The sequence below is a fragment of the Triticum dicoccoides genome, chromosome 6B (genome assembly GCF_002162155.2).
Source record: "Triticum dicoccoides isolate Atlit2015 ecotype Zavitan chromosome 6B, WEW_v2.0, whole genome shotgun sequence".
NCBI classification, from domain to species: domain Eukaryota; kingdom Viridiplantae; phylum Streptophyta; class Magnoliopsida; order Poales; family Poaceae; genus Triticum; species Triticum dicoccoides.
Window position 1 is genome coordinate 118464433 of NC_041391.1, and position 6479 is coordinate 118470911.

Here is a 6479-nt window from a genome sequence, read left to right on the forward strand (position 1 = left end):
GATCTGTATTTCCGTTAACCGTTATGACCCCGTGAGGTCCTAGCATCTTGAGCTTGAGGTACGCATAGTGCGGTACCACGTTGAAACGAGCGAACGCGGTTCGTCCAAGTAGTGCGTGATACCCACTACGGAAAGGGACGATATCAAAGATTAACTCCTCGCTTCGGAAATTATCCGGATATCCGATGACCACTTCCAGTGTTATTGAGACCGTGCAGCGGGCCTCTACCCATGGAATTACACCTTTGAAGGTGGTTTTGGTGGGTTTGATCCATGACGGATCGATGCCCATTTTGCACACTATATCCTGATAAAGCAGGTTCAGGCTGCTGCCATCGTCCATGAGGACTCGCGTGAGGTGGAATCCATCGATGATTGGGTCAAGGACCAATGCGGCTGAGCCGCCATGGCGGATGCTGGTGGGATGGTCTCTGCCATCAAAGGTGATCGGGCAGGATGACCATGGGTTGAACTTTGGGGCGACGGGCTCCATCGCATAGACGTCCCTAAGTGCACGCTTTTGCTCCCACTTGGGGATGTGAGTGGCATAAATCATATTCACCATTTTGACCTAGGTGGGGGGGGGGATTTCTTTTGTCCTGTAGTGCTTGGACGGCGGGGATCCTCGTCATCATCACTGCGCAGCCCCTTGTCTTTGTTCTTGCTGTTTATCTTGCCATCTTGTTTGAACACCCAGCAATCTCTGTTAGTGTGATTGGCTGGTTTATCGGAGGTGCCATGAATCTGGCACGAGCGGTCGAGTATGCAGTCAAGACTGGACGATCCCGTAGTGTTCCTTTTGAACAGCTTCTTCTGCTGACCGGATTTGGAGTTGCTGAATCCGGCATTGACTGTTGTATCCTCCACATTGTCGCCATTATTTCGATGCTTCTGTCTGTTGCGCCGTGGCTTTCCGTTACTGTCACAGATGTCTGATGTACCAGGGTTTCCAGGAGCGGTGTTGCTACGAGCCAACCAACTATCCTCACCCGCGCAAAAGCAGGTCATTAGTGTCAGGAGAGCCGCCATGGTCTTCGGCTTTTCTTGGCCGAGGTGTCGGGCAAGCCACTCGTCGCGGATATTATGCTTAAAGGCCACCAGGGCCTTAGCGTCTGGACAGTCGACAATTTGGTTCTTTTTAGTGAGAAACCGAGTCCAGAATTTTCTAGCTGACTCTCCGGGCTGTTGGGTAATGTGACTCAAGTCATCAGCATCCGGTGGTCGCGCATGGGTGCCCTGGAAGTAATCAAGGAGTGCATCCTCAAGATTTTCCCAACTGCAAATGGAGTTTGCGGGCAGGCTATTCAGCCAGTGTCTAGCTGGCCCTTTAAGCTTTAGTGGGAGATACTTGATGGCATGTGGGTCATCACCACGGGCCATGTGAATGTGGATAAGGAAATCCTCGATCCACACCGCGGGGTCTGTTGTGCCATCGTATGACTCGATGTTGACGGGCTTAAACCCTTCTGGGAATTCATGTTCTATTACTTCATCAGTGAAGCAGAGGGGGTGTGCGGCGCCTCTGTGTCGGGCTATGTCGCGGCGTATTCCGATTGGGTCTGGTCGGTAATGTCCGGCCTGGCAGGATTTATCAGCACTGTATCTGGCATGACGATCCGTGTCATGAGCTGTGGCGCGCCCCCGTGATCGGTAGATCGATCTTGGTTGTCCTGTGTTGTTTTCCAATATGTCTCGCAGGTCCTGCGTGTTCCACCAGGCCATGGTGAACCGACGTGGGGGTGTGGGCTGGTGTCTGGCCTGATAGCCTGTTTTATCCCAGCCACTAGGTGGCCAGTCAGCCTCATCTTACACTGGATGTTCAGGCTCGTCGGCCTCTTCTTCTAGCGGTTTATGTTTTGGATATCCTCTGCTCGGGGGCTCGAGTCCGTATTCCTCGGCCGCCAGGACATCGGTCCATCTATCTGCGAGCAGGTCTTGGTCAGCTTGGAGCTGCTGCTGCTGCTTCTTCAGGCTTCGTGAAGTGGCTATAAGCCTGTGCTTGAAGCGCTCCTGCTCTATGGGATCCTGTGGTACGCCAAATTCGTCATCACTGAGGCTCACCTCGTCTTCGGAGGGAGGCATATAGTTATCGTCCTCCAAGTATCCGTCCGTGGACTGTTCATTAGGGCTAGCCAACCCGTGTTCCTGTTCAGCTTGCTCGAAGGTGGGTTGATCAGGGTCGTACTCCTCTTCTGCACCATTTGGATTTTCTTCTCCAGTGTCGGTATTGTTGTGGCGAGGCTTGGAGCGGCGCCGATGACGCCCGTGTTTTGCTTTCTTCCCCGAGGGGTTATCTTCTGTTGCCTCATCACCATTGGTTTCTTTGGGAGTATCCACCATGTATATGTTATATGAAGAGGTGGCAGTCTAGCGCCCTGTGGGCAGTGGTTCCTGTTCTTCTCCTGCATCGTCGTCTATACCGTCGGTGTCTTCGGAGAAGAAGTTAAGCACGTCGGTCAAGTCATGGACCGTGGCTATTAAGTGGGTGGTGGGTGGGAAACGAATTTCTTCGTCGCCAGCTTCCCACTCAAGCCGGACATAGTTCGGCCAGGAGTCTCCTAACAGAGAGAGGGACCTTAAAGAATCTAACACGTCTCCGAAAGGTGAGTACTAAAAGATATCCGCGGCGGTGAACTCCATCATTGGAGCCCAGTTAGATTCAATGGGCATGAGCGTGCACGGTCCGGAACACACTGCCGGAGATGAGTCCGGGGGTCCGGAGACACAGATCCCTTTAGGAGAGGATTCTGTGTTCGGCTCCAATGCCGAGGAGTGTGCGGCCTCCAGGGCGGGGTCCATCCACCCATCCTTGGAAGGCATGACCCGCTCTGGAGCGATGTCCGGAGTGGTAGCAGGTGCGATGTTACGAGTACTGTCCGACTGCCGATCTAGGTCGTGCACGTCGTGATATTTCGGCGCTCCTGACACAGGACCGAATCCGTTGAAGATCAAGTCTCCGCGGATGTCGGCGGTGTAGTTTAGCACTCCAAACCTGACCTGTTGGCCGGGGGCATAGCTATCAATCTGCTCCAGATGGCCAAGCGAATTGGTCCGCAGTGCCAAGCCGCCGAAAACAAAGATCTGTCCGGGGAGAAAAGTCTCGCCCAGGACCGCGTGGTTGAAGGTCGGAGAAGGCATCTAACCTTGTAGTGACGACACAGAGGAACTCTCAATGAAAGCACCAATGTCGGTGTCAAACCCGGCGGATCTCGGATAGGGGGTCCCAAACTGTGCGTCTAGGGCTAATGGTAATAGGAGACTAGGACACGATGTTTTACCCAGGTTCGGGACCTCTCGATGGAGGCAATACCCTACTTCCTTCTTGATTGATCTTGATGATATGAGTATTACAAGAGTTGATCTACCACGTGATCAGAGAGGCTAAACCCTAGAAGCTAGCCTATGGTATGATTGTTGATGATCGTGAGTCCTACGGACTAAACCCTCCGGTTTATATAGACACCGGAGGGGGCTAGGGTTACACAGAGTCGATTTACAAAGAAGGAGATCTACATCCGAATCGCCAAGCTTGCCTTCCACGCGAAGGAGAGTCCCATCCGGACACGGGACGAAGTCTTCTATCTTGTATCTTCATAGTCTAACAGTCCGGCCAAAGCATATAGTCCGGCTGTCCGGATACCCCATTATCCTGGACTACCTCTAGGAGTGCAAAGCCCAGCTAATAGCCGTAGTTGCCGAAATAGAGAAATCCAAGAAGGCCTCATCTGGTAATACTTGTCTCAATCAAAGAGAATGTAATTACGTATACCAGTTTGTATTCAGCATGCTTACAAATCTAACAATTGATTCTGCAGACAATCCCGGAGTGAATCCGGAGATCGTACAAGAGGATGAGCCACAAGATCAACGACAGCTAGAGCCTAGCGAACGCGTGCTTACACGGGTTAGGCGAGAGAAAAACGATCTCCAGGATGCCAATACCCGGTTGGGCGTCGAATTAGCAGATGTTCGGGCCCAGCTTGCTGACTCCGTGAAGGATTATAAAAGGCTTCGACGCGGCATTTATAGTAAGTGCTTAAACGAACCTTTGTATAGTTCGGCGAAGAAACGAGTTAACAGAGTTATGTCTGTAGGTATGCTGACAAGCCGTCCTGAAGAGGACATGCCCGGATCCGCAAGCGATCTTCCGCAACAACTTTCACAACTCCACGTACGACTTTGGAAAGCAATGCAGGGTATTGCCCAGGCCTTGTGGACGTTTGTCGGTGTTCTGGGAATGGGGGTCCCCAGACTTGCCTGCCTGCGGCCTGCGGCGTGGCTTGAGTGGTGGCCCATCGCGGCCCATCTTCATCAACTCAAGCTCAAGACCCTCACGAGGGGCAAAGCCTCGCGGGGCGGACGACAGGAAGCTTCCTGAGGAGCGGCCTCGCCAGGCAGGCTCGCGAGGAGGCGGAGAGATCAACGCAAGGGTACCTCGTGAGGTGCTCATGATGCAATCCATGAAGATCGAGGCCAGGCGGGCGCTGGCCTGTGCAGTGTCCTTGTTTCCTCCTTGGTGCAAAGGGAGAAAGCATAGACCAAGGCATCAGGCAAAGGCTACCGTTTCGGTGCAACAAGACCAAGACCAGCAGAGCGCCATTGTTGGTGCCCTTGCCGCTCAATATTTGGGAAGATTGCCCTGGCCTCTATATATAGGGCTAGGCACCACAGTAGAGGGGCATATGGGATCGAATCCTTGCTAAGCAGAGCCACCCCCACACATCCAGAAGAACACCCCTCGCGAGACTGTTCATCCCTTGTATTGTTCATCATCAGCACCTGAGGCAATCCACACACCACACACTGGAGTAGGGCATTACACCACAATGGTCGCCTGAACCAGTATAAACTCCGTGTCCCTTGTGTTGTTCATCTTGCTAGCCTAGATTCTTAGCGAGGATTTGGGACGTGGGTCGATGGTGGAGAGATCTTCGCGCGCACCCCAGAGTTCGAACCTTAAGGGTCTGCCGGAACCCAACATCCGACATTTAGCGCGCCAGGTAGGGGTGCGCCAGAGCTCTCCCTGTCGACGGCCCGTTCTACATCAACACCGCGCTTCGCCCTCATGGCGGGCAACGCGCCGCCCGCTCAGGCCGCAGTGGCCGACGCTGGGCCCTGGGGGCTCCGAGCTCTGACCCCCTCCTTGCGACAGCTGCGGTGGCAAACAAGTTCAAGCCAGAGATGTCGCCACGCTACGACGATGCGGCGGATCCGCTAGCTTTCCTACTAGCATATGTGGAGGCCATCCTCAAGGCCGAGGGCGATGACCGGGTCATGTACAACTGGCTCCCCATGGCACTCACCGGCGTGGCGCGCATGTGGCTGCTCCACTTACCAGCATCTTCGGTGGTCTCCTGGGGGGAGCTGTGCAGCCTTTTCCTCGCCCACCATGCAACGCCGTCACTCCCGGTCGTCGCGGCTCTCCTAGGTGGTTCGCAAGCCCCACCCACGAGTTGCCACGTCAAGCCTTTCGTCCGCCAGGTCGGCGCCGCCCTAACTCGCCGCCCAGCTCCTCCGGGTTGGGCGGCGCCCAAGGCCGACCCGACCTTCAGCTTGGATGATCACCCCGCCAACACTGCCTGCTCGGGTGCGCTTCCGATGTTGTGTACTCCTACCATCTGCCAGTGGCTGTCACTAGGACCCTCATTGACGGTGGGTCCGGCCTCAATGTGCTCTCAATCGAGGCCTACAGCCTCCTCCACGTGCCACTGGAGCGACTCCGACCATGTCAACCCTTCTCGAGCGTCGGGAGCAGCCCCACCGGTTCCCTGGGGCAGATCCGCCTCCCGGTGACATTCGACACCCAAGCCAACTTCCACACGGAGCTGGTCGACTTCAACGTTGCCCCCATAAGCCTCCCGTACAACACCATCCTTGGCTACCCGGCTTTGGCCCAGTTCATGGCAGCAACCCACCCGGCTTACAACCTGATGAAAATGCCCAGGAGCAGCGGTGTCCTCACCATAGCCGGAGATGCAAAAGACGCATTGCAGGCGCTCAAGCTCGCTTTCAAGACAGCCGCAGCAGCGCAGCCCACCACTGCCAATCCCCTCAAGGTTAAGGTGGCTGCGCCCACCAAGAAGAAGCAGTTGTTCACTCAAGACAAAGAGGAGACCAAGCAAGTACCAGTCGACGAGGATGGGTCCTCCGGCGCCACCTTCACCATAGGCGCTAATCTCGATCCTGAACAAGAGGAGGCCCTGGTGAAGTTCCTGCGCGCGAACAAGGAGGTGTTCACGTGGGAACCCAAGCCGCTGGCGGGGGTCCCAAAGCTGGTGATCGAGCATCACCTGAACGTTTTCCCCAATGTACGCCCCGTGAAGCAGAAGGCAAGGCGGCAGTCCACCGATAAGAAGGCTTTCATCGTCCAGGAAACCTGCAAGCTGGAAGCTGTGGGAGTCATTCGCGATCCAGAATCTCTGGCGAACCCTGTTGTTGTTCCAAAGAAGGGGGGGAAGGAGTGCATGTGCGTCAATTTT